At 40.5% G+C, this 18,289-nt stretch overlaps 1 pseudogene across 1 annotated transcript; it reads right to left on the minus strand.

The window, feature by feature from the left end:
- Positions 1–16,618: 16,618 nt before the first annotated feature.
- On the minus strand, positions 16,619–17,931 carry LOC116529241 (annotated as a pseudogene). The gene has a single exon (XR_004259434.1). The product of XR_004259434.1 is annotated as a 60S ribosomal protein L3 pseudogene (transcript).
- Between the last annotated feature and the right edge of the window lie 358 nt (positions 17,932–18,289).

Consider the following 18,289-nt stretch of genomic DNA (forward strand, 5'->3'; position numbering starts at 1 on the left):
TCTAAATACTTTAATGTTTATTTTCTAAAAACAAAGATGTTTTCTTTACATAGCCATAGTATAATCATAAAAATAGGGAAATTATCATTGATACTACTATCTCATCTGCAGAACTTATTAAAATTTTAACACTTATACTTTTTTTTTCCCTAGTCTAGGATTCTATCCAGGATCACATGTCCCATTTAATTGTCATGTCTCTTTAATTTCCATTAATCTGGGATGGTTGCTCAGCTTTTCTTTGCCTTTTACAACCTTGAAATTTTTGAAAAGTACAGACTACTTTTTCTTGTATTCAAAGTCTGATTCTGTTATTTTGCAGAGTAACCTCTCAATCTGGACATATCTGATATGGCAGGAAAACCACAGAAGTGAGATGTTCTTCTCAGCACTTCATCTTAGGAAGCATATGGAATAGCTTTATTCCATTACTGGTGATATTAACGCTGATAATTTAGTTAACTCTGATGTTTGCCAGCTTTCTCCAACATAAAGACATGACTTTTTCCTTTAAAATTATCTAAAAGTATTTTAGGGAGCTACTTTGAGCTTATATAATTATCTTGTTCCCCATCAAACTTTTACCCACTGGTTTTAACATCCATTAATGATTCTTGCCTGCATCAATTACTAGTACGATGGTTGCCAAAAGGTGATTTTCTAATTCCATCATCATTCTTTCTGCATGTATGAGTTAGCATTCTACTACAGGCTATTTTTAGATAGAATCATCAGAGAAGATTACATAGGGGAAGAGTGCTAGGCAGAGGGAACGCTAAGTGCAAAAATAAAAATAATATTTACTTCACATGGCTGCCATGAAAAATAAATACATACTATATGTAAAGCATAGTGCACAGCTTTTAAAAATAACTCAATGAAAGTAAACTACTATTGCTATTAAATAGTAACGTAAAAGCCAAGATCTATTATAAAAGACAAGAAGAATAGGGCAATGAATTTGAAGCTGAGTCGGGGGGGCCAAGTACCACAGGCGAAACACTAAGATGATCCCCAAGGACCCATACCTTTGTTTAATTCCCTCCATCTTGAGATGAAGGAGCCTGTGACTATAACAGGATATCAGGTCCATGGATAGGTTACATTATCTGGCATATTACATGACCTAATCGCATGAGTCCTGGAAAGGAATAAGTTCCTTCTCGGAGAAAGAGAACTGAAGCATGAAGAAGACTTCATGTATGAGAAATTCTCCACTTCAGCCATTGAACATGGAGTTGCCCATGTGACAAGGACAAGAGAACGGCCTCTCAGAGCTGTGTGCAACCCCCTGAGGACAGCCAGCAAGGAACTGAATTCTGCCAACATCCTGGATGAGCTTGGAAGAGGACTCTGAGCTGCAGATGAGAATAGAGTCAGCTGACACCTCAATTTTAGACTCGCAAGACCTTGGGCAAAGAATTCATTCACACTGTGCTTAGACTTCTGACCTGCAGAAATCATGAGATAATCAACAGATGTTGTTTTAAGCTGCCATGTTTGTAGCAGTTTGCCACACATCAGTGGAAAACAAACACACTCGGGGAACAACATTCAGAAAGATCTCCAAGTGAAAGAAAGCATGAAGACATTCAGCATGGCTGAAGCACAGGGGTAGTTCAGGGAGTGAGAGTATGAGAAACCAGAGTGCAGGGGCAAGCAGTGTATCCAACCAGCGCAGGGGGTTCAGACAGATGCAGTTCAACAGACATTTGGTGAGGACCTTGGTGCCAGGCCTTGTGCCCTGACAGGCTGCAGTCCCAGGGATAAATAAGACCCAGTTTCTGCTCTCAAGGGACTCACATTCTGGTGAAAAAAAAAAAAAAACCCTCCATGGAATTAGAAAATTACAATTGCATCTCCATGGGAGAAGTCCTCTTTGCTTTCTTCATATGTATCCCACCCAAGTGCCTAGAACAGTGTCTTGCATATAGCAGATGGTAATATTTGTTGAGTTGAATTAATAGAAGTGATATTTCATCTGGGCCAGTGATTTTCAACCAGAGGCAATATTGTCACCCAGGGGCAATGTCTTCAGACATTTTTGGTTGCTACAACTTGGAAGGGGATACCAGCATGTGGTAGGTGGAGGTAAGAAATGCTGCTAAACATCCTGCAGTGTGCAGGGCAGACTCTCATTACAAAGAATTATTTGGTCCCAAATAGTGCCAAGATTGAGAAATCATGATCTAGGCAATGGTGAGACCCAGTGAAAGCTTTTCTCCCCAAAACAACAACAAAAACAGCTCTTTAGTGCCCACTACACCCAGTGTCCCTGTGTCTCCCATCTTGTCAGGGCTGTATAAGCAATGAAATTCCCCTTTGTCAGATCCTTTTAGGGCTTCATGAAGTCCAGCTTCCTTTCACTGGCATTCTTCCTGCAAAACTATTAATGTCATTCATTAGACTCCATTATCCTCTTAAGATCAGTCCCCTGCTTTGGTGTGGGAGATACCAAGCGGTGTGCTGGTCAATATTTAACAACCAGCTTTCAAAAAATTATGCATCTATGTACTTGTGTGCATAAGTTTACTAAAATTTAACTGATACAAAGGATGTGTAGCATATCATTTCATAAAAGAAACAACACTTTATTTTAAATTCCATATTGCCAGTCAGTTTCTACAGAACACTTTAACTGATTTTTGCGGAGCTCTGGTATCTATAGCCCATCTAGGGAAGCAACTGGGAAATGAGTGTAGGTCTGACATGAATGGTGGCTGATATTTTCTTTTACATTAACAAGTAAGATGAAAGTGAAGCAAGGAGGGCATGCCAGAACTCCATTCGTTCATCAATGAGGTGAGCAACTGCTTTGCTGAACCAGATAATAGTTTTCAAACACTGGAAGAATATTTCCTCAATTTTTACACCATTTGCCATGTAACATTTCCAGACATGACAGGCTTTTAAGTTTAATCTGCATTATTACCATGTTCTCCATCACTTTCTTAAGTCTAGACAATCAACAAAACAGTAAAGCAAGCCCTGATTTGTAGAATTATTATTTTTTATTTCCCTGGTATAAATACTCCCACCTTGGCTGACTTCAAGGTACCAATGCGATGTTGCTGAACACTGAGTCAGGCAGAGCTAAGCAGTAGCACGCTATGATGTAATGTTTCCACCATACGGAGATAATAGATGAAAATAACCCCCAGATCATAGATAGTAGTAAAATGATGTAAAATAATTTGGAGATGATGAATTGTGTATATTCGTTATCTTTGTTTTTAATACAATCTATTTAATTATAGATTTAGAGAATTTAACTTTCAGTAATGATTGTGCTTTATAACTGGTTCACAAAATTCTGCAGATTTAACAATGGACTCCTGCAAGCCAGTATGAACTGGTTCCAGTATATCATCGGTTTCTGCAGTTGAGGCCTTGTGCTGATGGTCAGACATACTATCTAGTTGACAATTTGGACAAATTTTGGACAAATAAGAGTTGTCTTATTTTGAACTTCTGGGAATTGTATATGAACTACACACACATGGTATGTATGTGTTGATCCCTGAGAGCTCGTCCTGTCTACACAGCCGGCTGGCCTTATGAGTATTATGGGATGAAGATACCTGATGTCTTAAAAACTTTATTTATTGTACTTTAAGTTCTGGGATACATGTGCAGATCATGCAGAGTTGTTACATAGGTATATATGTGCCATGGTGGTGGTTTGCTGCATCCATCGCCCTGTCATCTACATTAGGTATTTCTCCTAATGCTATCCCTCCCCAATTCCCCCACCTCTTGCTGTTCCTCCCCTAGCCCTCCACCCCCCATGCTGCAATGTGTGATGTCCCCCTCCCTGTGTGTCCGTGTGTTGTCACTATTCAACACCCACATATGAGTGAGAACATGCGGTGTTTGGTTTTCTGTTCTTGTGTCAGTTTGCTGAGAATGATGGTTTCCAGTTTCATCCATGTCCCTGCAAAGGACATGAATTCATCCTTTTTTACGGCTACATAGTATTCCATGGTGTATATGTGCCACATTTTCTTTATCCAGTCTATCATTGATGGGCATTTGGGTTGTTACAAGTTTTTGCTACATGAACAGTGCTGCAATAAACATATATGTGTATGTGCCTTTATAACAGAATGATTTATAATCCTTTGGGTATACACCCAGTAATGGGTTAACTGGGTCAAATGGAATTTCTATTTCTAGATCCTTGAGGAATTGCCACACTGTCTTCCACAATGGTTGAATTAATTTACACTCCCACCAACAGTATAAAAGCATTCCTATTTCTCCACATCCTATGCAGCATCTGTTGTCTCTTAATTGTTTAATGATCGCCATTCTAACTGGCGTGAGGTAGGAAGATACCTGATTTTTACCATCCGGTGGAGTCTGTTGACTTTTCCTTACCCTGCTCCCTGTGAGGTTCTCTTTCAAGCAGCAGTAGTGGTGAGCAGGACGGAGGAAATATGGATTCAGAAACCTTTAATTGATTTACACTGGCTGCCACATGCTTGCAGGAGAAACATGCAGCAAGGTAACTTGCTCAAGACAGTCTCAAGAACACAATCTCAGTGTATTCTTCTATAATCAATCGCCCTCAGTGTCATCTCCACATGATGTCACGCTTTAGCCTCTTCTCAAACCCCTCCTGTGTACACCCAACTTCTCTCTCAGTTGGAGCTAGCTTGACTCCATTTTGTACTGGCCCCACTTGCAGGTGGGTTTTCAATTTCTGACGTAATTAATGGGAGGAGAAAGACAAATGGAGTGGTGGCCACATAGGTTAGCCTTTGCAGGCTCCTTTTTTAGACATGGAATCCGGCCATATCCATTGCTCACCTCATGTCCTGTGGTCTCATGGAGGTGAACACTCATACCCTCTGAGTTATTTCGCCTGTTTCTTCCAATGACTCAGTGAACTCTTTATGTTTTCTTGAATTCCCCAACTTAACAGATTTTTATTTCCACCAACTAAGCATAAAACACAAATCACCCTAAACATATTTAAGCCACATAATTATACCTTATCCACTATCAAACCTCTTATCAAATACACTTAGTGCTTAACCTACAAATTCTCTCCTCTAATGCGATTTTAAGCCAGTTTTAGACTTTAAGGACGTTATTTGCTTTATGCTTTTTAACAAAGATGAATGAGGGTTCGTTCTGGGCTAATGGTGGGAGACAGATCAGTGAATAAGAAAGACATAGCCCCTCCTCTCAAAGAGATTTTAACCTGATTGAGGAGAATGACATTAAGCAAATGGAGATATAAATATAAAGTTAGAATGATGAAGAGAACAGTAAAGGCAAGAAATGGGGGTCCTACGATGAGGGGATGTACTGGGAGTTCCAGAAAGCATTACTGAAGGAGTAACATTTGAACTGAAGAATGAAAAGGACTGAGCCAGGGCAGGAGCAGAGTGTCAGGAAAGAGGGCTCCAGGGATAGGAAGCCACTCATTCCAGGACCCCTATAAGAGCAATGAGAGGTCTCTCTCTGATTCGGGAATGGAGGAGGTGGGTGGTATGAGGTTGGGTGAGAGATTGAAATAAGTCCAGATGACAGTCAGGTAGGCTTAGCTATAGCTTTTATTCTAACCTTAATAAAACATTGAAGTCTTCATACAGGAGAGTGAGTGTTCCAATTCATTTTCTAGACAGATCACTCTGGATGGGAGTTGAAAAGCAGATTGGGGAATTAGAGTAAAATGGGAAGCAGAATGATAGTTATGAGGCAGTCATAGTAGTCTGGAGGAGACCAAATGATGTGAACTATGATGACTGCAGTGGAGAGGAACAGAGACAGATTAGAAAAAATAGGAGATAGAAATGACTGAATACATTGGAAAAATTATCACAGTGAAGGGGAAGAGAGAAAAGGAAGTGTCAAGGATGGAGCTCAGGTTTCCAGCTGGGTGGAAAGAGGGGCCATTCATTTGGGAAGACTGTGCTGGCACCAGCTTAGAAGGACAGCGTATGACGTATGATGTAGGAGACTGGCAGTTCCGCAGGAAGGCAGGGTGAGAAACAAGATGACTTGAGCTGCTACTGCCTTTCACCTCTCACCAGAGGTGAGGAACAGTTAGACAAAGCGGTAATTTTCTATCGATAAAATGTACTGGCTGTTTTGCTCTCATCCTCTTTAATAACCAGCTAGTCCTCAGTCTCACGGTCTTTGGCCATTCATTCAACAATTCTAACTAAGTTCAAACACTCCTAGACAGTGTCCTTTAAAGTGTTGGGCAGGTAGCAGTAGTGGTCTTCCAGATGATGGCAAGTGGCATAGAAAATGACTTCTCGACGCTGTATGGAGATGGCATCACATCACATTGAATCACACAGTGAGAAAGTAATTTCCTTTTCAATTCTTTCTTGGGCCTTCTGATTACATCAGGGAGAAAGGCTCGGTTTGGTGTTAGTATGTCTTTACACCTCTATAACATTTGATAATCTCTCTTCTTAACAAAGAAAGAACAAGGCCACAGTCTCGAAGCATTTTTAGCAGGCCACAGTCTCTGGGTGGAATTTAATAATATGGTTTTGTTTTCAATGTAAAAACAAAAATTAAGATTACCTCCTATGTGTGGCAAGTGATATTGGTTTTTCATCTACAGCAGTGAAATAAATAAATCTATTTTAAAATGAAGCTCCAAGTATGAAAAAAGAGTTGTGGAAAACACTAATTAAATAATCGTATACTTGGCACAGGAATATGGCAAGTGTGATGGAGTAGGAACATATGGTCAAAGTCTGGAAAATGTAGCATGACACTGAAGTGATCATTTGTTGTTATTCATGCATCCACTCTTCCTTCCTGGGGCAACATTTCATGATCTGCTTGGGTGAAACACCTCTCCCCAACTCTCCACCCACAGTCTCCCAATGAAGTTGATTTTCCTCCTGGGCCCGAGGAGACAGCACTGGAAGCTTGGATGAGCTAATCGGCATATGCTGTCACGCCAGCCAGTGATTGGCTTATCCATGGGCATCTGACCCAAATCAGGCCAATCAGGTGCAAAGCTTGGATCTGAGCACAGTCAATTGGCTCTAGAGGCCATGCATGAAACCACTGTGATCCCCTGACTCCTGTATGCTATATCCTTTGAGGTGAGATCTGAAGGGTGAATATCAGAATTATTAAATTCTGATGCCATGAGGCTGCAGATGTATGTAGTCAGGGCCCTGACCGCATAGTGAGGCAGGAGAGTAGGGTATGAAGGCAGGGAACCTAAGGCCGTTTCACGCTGACTTCCTAGAACTAAACTGAAAGGAAAGCCCTAACTTTCCACCTCTAAGTAACAAAAGGACCAGAGGTTACTCCCTTTGCAAACGCCCACCTTTTTTTGCCCTGCAGATGGGAAATTGAAGGTACCTCTGATCGATTGCTCTTTGCAACCAGTGACGTTTGCATAGGAGTGTAACTTTGTAACTTTGCTCCACTCAGACTGATTGCTGCCAAGTCTTTGTTTGCACAGAACTGCAGCTTTGTAACTTCTCTTTAGCTTCTGATTGGCTGCTTTCCATAATCAATCAGATGTTTGAGCAGGAATGTGACCTTTGTAATTTCACTTCAGCCTCTGATTAGGGGCCGCCACTTCATTTACATGAGGTGAGCACCAAGTGGCCAACGGAAAACCTCTACTGGGTATTTGGATGGGAGAAGATTCTGTATCCAGGGCCGTTGAGCCGCTGCTCAGGCTGGATCCCACACTGTGAAGTGTATGTACTTTCTTTTGTGTTTTTTTTGGTTTTTTGTTTGTTTGCTTGAGATGGAGTTTTGCCCAGGCCGGAGTGTGATGATGCCATCTTGATTCACTGCAACTTCTGCCTCCGGTATTCAAGCAATTCTCCCACCTCAGCCTCCCAAGTGGCTGCGATTACAGGCGCCCACCACCAGGGGCTAAAATTTTTGTACTTTTAGTACAGACGAGATTTCACCATGTTGGCCAGGCTGATCTCCAACCCCTCATCTCAGGTGATCTGACAGCCTCGGCCTCCCAAAGTGCTGGGACTACAGGCATGAGCCACCACACCCTGCCTTGCACTTTCATTTGAATAAATCCCCGCTTTCATTTTTTTGTTGCTTCATTCTTTCCTTGCTTTGCTGTACATTTTATCTAATTCTTCCTTTAAAACCCCAAGAAGCTGGACAACTTGAAGTCAAGTCCCACTGCTGGTAACAATAGGACCTTGTAGACCATGGTAAGAACTCCATTTGGAACTCTATCCCAATGGCAATGGGAAGCCTTTAAATGTTTGTTAGAAGGAAGATGACAGGCCTTGATTCGTATTTTTAAAGACCACCATGGTATATAAAGCACTTGGCATGGAGTCCAGCACCTAGTAAATGTATTACATTGGAGAATGTCCAGTGCCTATAGGATACATAATTGGGGCTCAGTAAATGTGTATCTCCCTTCCCTTCTGCTTGTTCCTGAGGTTGCTTCTATCAGAAGGAGCCTCTAAGGGCCTCTGGGAAAGTAGTCATAAGTAGGATGTTGCCTTGCCCAAGGGCATTGAAGTTTACTGGAGCCTGTGAGCTAAGGGCAAAGGCAAGAAGCAAAGATTAGTGCTCTTGGAACTTTTAAACTTTGGTATCACTGAATTTTTACAGTTTAAAAAAAAAATACAACAGACTCCGGAGTGAACAGTTAATGAGGCAAATGGAATTGAAAAAAAGAAATAAGCAACACCAGTGTTAAGGGAGAAGGTCTGAATTAACACAGTTTGCTAGAGTCAGAAGAGCACTCTTTCTGGGTCATGGCCAATGGGCAGACAACATGTTTAGCCCACAGGAAACAAGGTTCATCTGCTTACAGACCCTGTTTGCATGTGGGAATGAATGCATAGCTACAGGAGGATGAGAGTGTAATTTGGAGATAGAAGTAGTCGAAGGAATTCAACTGAGAAATAACATCCTGGCACACACTTAAGACATAAAAATAAAATCAATTTCACAAGACCCAGAAAGCCTGATTCTTCTTGTAAAGTGTCCCTGTAGAATCTCAACAAGCTTCGGTGCCCCCAGTCTTCTAGCCCCTCCCACCACTGTGCCTTTGCTCCAGCCTCACCATATTCTGCAGTCCCTCAATCTCTCACCTATCTCTGTCCAGAGCAGGGTGTAGTTGTCAATCCTGCTGCTGCCCTTACTCTTTCCTAGGCTTCCTGGATCCAGAGGCTCACCCAGACCCACCTTACTGTGCAAATGCACCTCCTGGGTGACACCCACTGTCCCTGGCCTGTCGCTGCCCTGAGCTTGGACTGGCTTTGCCACCTCCCTTTATACACAGATTCCCTCCCATGTCCAGATAGCGTGGCTCAGTAATTAAGCACAAACATTCTTCGGTTGAACAGACAGACCTGGGGTATGGAGTAGTGGTCAAGGGAGCAGTCTTTGAGTAGTGGTTAAGGTTGCTGGCTAATTTCTGGCTTCCCTACTTACTATGTGTGCTATCCTAGATTGGTTATTTAATCTCTGTAGGCCTCAGTTTTCTCATCTGCAATATGGGGATGATAATACTACTTGCCTCACAGAACTAGGAAGTTTATTAAATACGTTCAGAGATATTATGAAGTGAGAGCAGCTTGTGATACCTAGTAAGTGCTATTATTATTATTAGAACCCTTTCCCTACCATTTATCAGCTGAGAAACTGTGCAAGTGACTTAATCTAAGCTGGAACTTCAAAACAACCCTCCTAGTCCCCCTGCAGTAGCATATCCATTCCCATAAGAAAATAGGAATGCTTAGCAGACAAGCTTGGTGATCTCTAGGCTCAGAATGTTTTCTTTTTTTTTTTTTGGCCATAACCCAGATAATGAGACTATGCACCTGCATTTAGTAACCTATGTCATTCAGTTGCCTCTCTTCCTTGGGGACTCATCCATGGCTGTACCTTTTTACTTCATTCCTTCTGTATCCTTATGCCTCAAACACAAAAGTTTCAACTCTTTTCTTTTTAAATGCAGTGCTTACTGACTTCCGAAGTAAAGTCTCAGGCCATCTCCAGAACAGGGCTAATTGCAGGACACACCACACAGGATGGCTGTGGGGATGACAGAGGGTCATGCAGACAGCCTTGATGAACAGTGATATGGTTTGGCTGTGTCCCCACTCAAATCTCAACTTGAATTGTAGTTCCCATAATTCTCAGGTGTCATGGGAGGGACCTGGTGGGAGGTAATTGAATCATGGGGTCAGGGCAGGTCTTTCCTGCACTGTTCTCATGGTAGTGAATAAATCTCACAAGATCTGATGGTTTTATGAATGGGAGTTCCCCTGCACAAGCCCTTTTGCCTTCTGCCATGTAAGACATCCCTTTGCTCTTCCTTCATCTTCCACTATGATTGTGAGGCCTCCCCAGCCATGTGGAACTGTGAGTCCAGTAAACCACTTTCCTTTATAAATTACCTAGTCATGGATATGTCTTTATTATCTGTGTGAGAACTGACTAATGCAAAGGGTCCCAGCTACCATCAGAGCCAGAAACCTGATGTTGTCCTGAATCCTTCATCTCCTTCACCTCCTACATCCACATGATCACCAAGTTCCACCAATTCTATCTTTCTACTGTCTCCTGAGCATGACTCTCCACTTCTGATTCAGGACACCCTTATCTCTCATTTCCATCACTGCCGGAGTCACTGTACTGCTGGCTCTTTCTCTAGTGGGGTATCACTTCTGTGACCCATCCTGCCCCACCAGCAGCCAATAGGACCTTCCCAAAACAGAAACCTGGCAATGCCCTGCCCCTTCTTAATACTGTCCCTTGTTTTCTTATAGCCCCAGAGAATGCCCAGACTTCACTTAAGATAACTATCACCCCCTACCTTTAACATCAAATATGTTCCTAGACATTTTCTCAAATCTCAACCCATGACAGTAGCAATACTTTTAGTTGTCAGTAGGAAAAATGCATGATGCCAGCAAATGTTCTGACTTAAATATATTTGAATTTTTAAAATTATTGCAATATTTATTTACATTTTAAAATAGTATATATAATATATATTTGCAGCATTTATTCATTCAGTGGAAAATTCTCAGTGCACATAAGATTTGAGAAATCTTTGGAAATAACTTCATGGCCCGGTGAAGGTCTTTGGGGGCTTACAAGTTGGAAATAATTGGCCTAGAACTTAAACTCTAAGCTGCTTGTTCCTCCCAACACTTGTAAAGAGCCTCCATGAACACCACCCTCCCACATATATTCAAGCTCCAGCTGCGTAGATATTTTCTTTTTGTTTCTCCAGAGAGCACCAGAAGCTTCCACACCCTCAGAAGGTTTCTGCCCCCATCTTTCTCTCTGGTGAATTCCTACCCCTTTTCTGCGCCTCATCTCAAATGTCATCTCCTCTGATGAATCCAGCAGTTTGTTACTTTTTCTGATAAACACAGCAGTTTGCCACTTCTTCCTCTGTAACAAAACTCAACCAGCACCAAAATTAATGTGTTGCAATTGTGTGTCTATATTTTTTCTCCTTTTAAAAGCTCTTTCTGCAATGATACCTTGACTGCTTCATCATCTTTGTGCCCCACCCACTATGGCAGCTTCTGCCATTAGTAGGTGCTTAATAAATGCTGAGTCTAATGAGCAGATGAAGGGAAAATCCCTAGAGAGATTTGATCTCATCAGTATTACTGTGCTAACGGGAGAGAGCCAACTGACTGTCCAAGATAAAGATTGTGTATTTTAATATCATTTTGGGGGAGTAAACAAATGGTGGGTCCTTTATGTCCACCAGGAGGGTGGGCGGCATGGAGACAGTCTTTTCCAGGGAGGCTTGTAAGCCTCTCCTTTGTATCACAGGTGGGTTTCCATTCTGTCTGTGATTAGGGAAGGAAGCCCAGCAGATGTCTCCTCCTCTGATGGAGTGCTTAACCTTGCACAGTCAACTGCTTCAGGGTAGAATGAACTTGTTCGGGTAGCCAGCACCCTCACTGTCTCTGATTATCACTAGGAAGGAGAAAAAGCTCTCTTTGTGGTGGAGATCTAATCTGCGTAGGGTCTAATCTGCTGTCCAGTGTCCTAGTACTAACAGGAGATATTTGATGGAGGGAAGAGGCAGCTGATGTCCACTAGATCCACAGATGAGAGAGCCCCCAGGATGCATGCTGTCTCCCCAGCCAGCTCCCGCACTGCCTGTGTCCCCAAACATTCAACTTCTACCTGGAGGTAGTGTGATAAAATCTGCTTCTCCCCGGGTGCTCAGAGTTCACAGACTCAGGAGTCTTGGAGGTCAAGAGAGTTGGGTTCAAATTCCAGCTCCATCATTGAAATACTATGTGATTAAAAATGTTTATATATAAATATAACATTCATGCCAAATCAGAATGTGCGCTTATCAAGAAGAATGAAAACCTATGTTACCATGATTCAGCATAAGAGATAGAATATTGCCAACACCTTTTACTCCTCCTGTGTGCCCCATGGTAAACCATATTCCATCCTAATCCTCCCAAGGTAATCGCTATCCTATATTTTATGTTTGTCATTCTTTTGCTTTTCTTTATAGTTCTCTAACATGTATAAACACATAAACAAAATATGTTTATGAACTTTATATGTGGACTCCAACCTGTGTGTATTCTTCTGTGACTTCTTTTTACAATCAACATTACATATATGATATTCATTCATGTTGATGTGTTCAATAGTTATTCATCCATTTTCACTACTGTATAATATCCCGTTATATGTATATGCTACAATTTTCCTGAAGTTGGATATTTCAGTTGTTTCTCATTAATGGCTAATACGACTAATGTTTCTATGAACGTTTAAGTACAAGTTTTTGTTTTTGTTGGAGACAGAGTCTTGCTCTGTTGCCCAGACTGGAGTGCAGTGGCACAATCTCGACTCACTGCAACCTCTGCTTCCCGGTTTCAAGTGATTCTCATGCCTCAGACTACTGAGTAGCTGGGATTACAGGTGCCTGCCACCACCAAACTTGCTAATTTTTGTATTTTTAGTGGATTTGAGGTTTTGCCATGTTGCCCAGGCTGATCTTGAACTCCTCACCTCAAGTGATCCGCCTGCCTCGGCCTCCCAAAATGCTGGGGTTACAGGCATGAGTCACCACATTGGGCCTCTTTTGTCCGTTTTTAATTGAGGTTTTGTCTTTCCATTATTGAGGGACAAAAATTCTTTGTACATTCTGGATACAAATTTTTTATCAGATACACGCATGTGACTATTTTCTCTGATACTCACCTTTTTATTCTTTAAATAGTATCTTTCAAAGATCAAAGTTTTTAATATTGTTGTAGACCAATTTACCAGATGTTTTCTTTATAGATTATGCCTTTTGTGTCCTAAGATATCTTGTCTCCTAATACCTCTTTCAGGTCATGAAGATTTTCTTCGAGAAGTTTTATGGTTTTATGTTTTATGTTTAAATATATGATCCTTTTTAAGATAATTTTGTGGGTGGGATAAAGTAACAAATTTCTTTTTTTTTTAATATGGATATAAAAAAAATGCCATTGGATAATGGTACTGATACCTTTTGTTGAAAAGACTACCTTTTTCCTATGGAATTACTTTGATGACTTCCAGACAGCATAGTATCCCCCTCTGCCAGTGATGTTCATGTCCAAACCTAACATATGAATATGTTAAATGACACAACAAAGGGGAACTAAGGTTACAGATAAAATTTGGGTTGCTGATATCCTGAGCTTAAAATAGGGAGTTTATCCTGGATGGTCTGCATCAACCAAGGTAATCATAAAGGTCATTAAAAAATGGAAGAGGGAAGCAGAAGTTAGTGTGATGCAGTGTGAAAAGGATTTGATCCACTATCACTAAACTGAAATAGAGGTAGGGGCCATGAGCCAAGGACTGTAGGCAACCTCTAGAAGCTGGGAAAGGCAAAGAAACAGATGCTCCCCTAGGAGGAACACAGCCTTGCTGAAACATTGACTTTGATCCTGTGAGACCTATATTGGACTTCTACCTTACAGAACTATAAAACAATACATTTTATTGTTTTAAACCACGAAGTTGGTAGAATTTGTTACAGCAGCAATAGAAAAATAGTATAGCACCTTTTTAAAAAAATCAATTGGCCATACATATGTGAATCTATTTTCACGTGTTCCATTGATCTATATATCTGCCTTTGTGCCAGTGCCACATTGTCTTGTTACTCTACCTTTAAAAGGAGCTTCATCATAAATCCTTACATCAGACAGTGTAAGTCCCCTATTTTTTTTTAATAGTATTTGTTGTTCCAGTCCCTTTGCATTTCCATTTTAATTTTTTAATCACTCTTCCAACTTCTGTTTTTCTTTGGGTTTGCATTGAATCTATGGATTGTTTTAGGAGAAATTGACAGATGTCATAACAATAATGTATTCTGATTCATGAACGAGATATGTTTTTTAGTTCTTTTTATTTTTGTAGTTTTTAGCATGCAGATCTGTAACATATGTCATTAAATTTATGCTTAAGTATTTCATGTTTTGTGATGCTATTGTAAACGGCATGATTTTCTTATACCCATTGAATGTCGGAAATGTTTACAACTACAATCTATTTTGTATACTGACCTTACTAAACTCACTTCTTAGTACAAGTGGCTCTTTTGTACACCGCATAGGATTTTCTACTTAGAGATCATGTCAATTTAGGTTTTTATAACTTTTTCCTGTCATTTTATACTGTCTAGAACCTTTAGTAAATATTGATTTGAAGTGGTGAGAACAGACATATTTGTTTTGTTCCAAATTTACTGAGCAAAGCATTTAGTCTTTCACCACTAAACATGATGCTGTCGGCAGATATTTTTTGTAGACATCTGTTATCAGGTTAAGAAAGTTTCTTTCTCTTCCTAGTCTGCTGAGAGATTGTATCATGAATAGGTCTGAAAATTTTCAAATGTTTTTTCTCTCTACTAAGGCAATCAGTTTTAAAAACATCTTTTAATTCTACTAATATGCTAAACTATATTGATTAATTTTATATTTTAAACCAATATTGCCTTCCCAATCTTCATATAGTTTTGTTATCATGCTAATTCTGGTCTTATATTATCATTTGGGAAGTGTTTTCTCCATGTCTATTTCTGAACGATTTTGTATAAAACTAAAGTACTGTTATTTTTCCTTAAATATCTTCTAGAACTCATCATCAAAGCCGTCTACACCATATGTTTTCTTTATGGGAAGGTGTTTAATTAAAATTTTACATTTATTAATTGACATAGTACTATTCAGATTCTTTGTTTTTTTTTTAAGTAAGCTGTAGTAGATTTTGTCTTTGAAGGAATTTGCCCATTTGTTGCATAAACTTGTTTATAAAATACCCTACAAAATATGTCATGTTGGTTCCTCTTTCATTCCTGATATTGATAATTTGTATCTTCTCTTTTTATTTCTTGATTAGGCTTACTTACTCTAGGTTTATTGATTAAGTTGTTTTTTTTTTCAAAAGTTATTTTTAAAATTTTATTAATTTTTCCATTTTTATCCTTTTTATTTTGTTTTGTTTTCAGATGGAGTGTTGCTCTGTCACCAGGCTGCAGTGCAGTGGCATGATCTTGGCTCACTGCAACCTCCACCTCTTGAGTTCAAGCAATTCTCCTGCCTCAGCCTCCTGAGTAGCTGAGGTTACAGGTACCCACCACCGAACCTGGCTAATTTTTGTATTTTTAGTAGATATGGGGTTTCACTATGTTGGCTCTTGACCTCGATCTCTTGACCTCGTGATATTCTACTCTTTTTTTTATTATTACTTTTGTCTTTCCACTTATTTTGGTCTTAAATGGTCATCTTTATTCTATCTTCTTAAGGTAGAACCTTAGATAACTGCTTTCAGATCTTTCTACTTTGTTAACATAAGCATATAAAGCTCTACATTTTCCTCAAAGCATTCCTTTAGCTTCATCCCAGAGATGTGAATATGTCTTGCTCTTGTTTTTATTCAATTCAAAATATTTTCTCATTTACCTTGTGATTTATTTCTTTGATATGAGTTAGAAATGTTTGGTTCAGTTTCTAAATCTCTAGAGATTTTCCAGGTAGATTTTTGTTATTTCTAGTTTAATTCCCTGATATTCAGAGAACATACTCTATATGATTTCAGTTCTTTTAAATTTGCGAACATTTGTTTCGTGAGCCAGCATACGGTTTATCTTACATGTTCACTTGAAAAGACTGTGTAGTCTGTTGTTGTTGGAGGATTGTTCTATAAATGTCAATCATTTCCAATTTTTTGATAGATCAAGTATTCTATGCCCTTACTGACTTTCTATCTACTGTGTCTATTACTTAGAAAGAATAATTGCCATCTCCAATTCTAATCATGCATTTGTCTATTTCTCTTCTCTGCTCTATCAGCTTTTATTTCATGTATTTTGAAATTCTGTTATTTTGTGTGTACAGATTTAAGATTGAGATATCTCTTTGACTAATGAACCCTTTATTGTTGTAAAATGAATCTGTTTTTTCGTGGTAAATTTTTTGCATTGAGTCCTACTTTGATATCTGTATAATTATACCAGGTTTTCTATAATTAATGTTTGCATGGTACACCTTTTTCTGTCATTTTACTTTAATTATCTGTGTCTGTATATTTAAAATGTGTTTCTTACAGGTAACACAGAGGTGGGCCTTGCTTTATAAATCCAATATGACAATCCTTTTTTTTTTTTTTTCAGTGGAAAATAACTTTTATTGATACCCCACCAGCTGCAAAATCTGTTCATGGCATTAAGCTCCTTCTTCCTTTGCAATTCGGTCTTTCTTGAGTGGTCCCATGAATGCTTTCTTCTCCTCCATGGTCTGGAAGCGGCCATGGCCAAACTTGGAGGTGGTGTCAATGAACTTAAGGTCAATCTTCTCCAGAGCCCGCCGCTTGGTCTGCACCAGCAAGGACTTGCGGAGGGTGAGCACCCGCTTCTTGGTTCCCACCACACAGCCTTTCAGCATGACAAAATCATTGGTCACTTCACCATAGTGGACAAAGCCACCCAGAGGGTTTATGCTCTTGTCAGACAGGTCATAGTCAGTAGAAGCATTGTTCTTGATCAGCTTGCCGTCCTTGATAAGGTAGCCCTGGTCGATCTTATAGATCTTCTTGTTGATCTCAGTGCGGTGATGGTATCCTTTCTGCCCAGCACGTACCACAGAGAAGGCCACACGGGCAGGATGCCACGCCCCAATACAGGCCACCTTGCGCAGGCCTCGGTGGGTCTTGCGGGGCAGCTTCTTGGTGTGCCAACGACTGGTGACCCCTTTGTAGCCTTTGCCCTTGGTCACCCCGATGACGTCAATCATCTCGTCCTGCCCAAACACTTGGTTCACAGGCACCTGCTGCTCCAGCCTCTCACGGGCCCAGTCCAGCTTCTCGGACACGGTGCCTCCATTCACCTGGATCTCCATCAGGTGGGCCTTTTTCTGGTGCAGAGGAAGCAGGCGCATCTGGGTGTGGGCAATGATGCGGATGACTTGGCAGTATTTCTTCATGCTGCTGAAGTCCTTCTCCAGCTGCTTCTTGCCATCCTCATCCTGCCATTTCTTGCAGTACTTGGTGAAGGCCTTCTTCTTAGATTTATGCCAGTTCTTATAGAAACGCCTTTTGCACTCATCGCTGATGTGCTCAGCAAAGACAGTCTTGAAGGTCCGGAGGCCTCGAGGGGTTTCCACGTAGCCCACAATGCCCACAACCACCATGGGTGGCGTCTCCACAATGGTCACAGCCTCCACCACCTCCTTCTTGTTCACCTTGGATCCTGGCCTATCGACCTCCCGCACGATATGGGTCATGCCAGCCTTGTATCCCAGGAAGGCTGTGAGGTGGACCGGCTTGGAAGGGTCATCCTTGGGGAAGCTCTTCACCTTCCCACGATGCCTGCTGCTGCGCTTCCGAGGCAGGAAGCCGAGGGACCCATGTCTGGGAGTGGAGAACTTCCTGTGAGACATCACGCCGTCAAATCCAGACAGTAGAGTGACAATCCTTTTTAATTGGTGTGCTTAGGTTTTTTTTATTTACACTTAATGCAATTATCAACATGGCAGGGTCTAAATTTACAACCTTGTAATTTGTTTTCTGTTTGTCCCATCTGTTCTTTATTTCTTTTTCTTCTTTCCTTGCCTTAAGTATTCAATTCTTATTTCCATGTTATCTTATTAACTATACATCTATATTTAAATTTTTTTTAGCATATGCCTTGGGATTTACAATATGCTTTTCAATTTTTTTTTTTAAATTTCCAACTTTTATTTTAAGTCCAGCAGTACATGTGCAGGATGTGCAGGTTTGTTACATGGGTAAATGTGTGCCATGGTGGTTTGCTGCACAGATCATCCCA

The sequence above is a fragment of the Sapajus apella genome, unplaced genomic scaffold, assembly GCF_009761245.1.
Source record: "Sapajus apella isolate SASKATOON/1434 unplaced genomic scaffold, GSC_monkey_1.0 scaffold62, whole genome shotgun sequence".
NCBI lineage: Eukaryota > Metazoa > Chordata > Mammalia > Primates > Cebidae > Sapajus > Sapajus apella.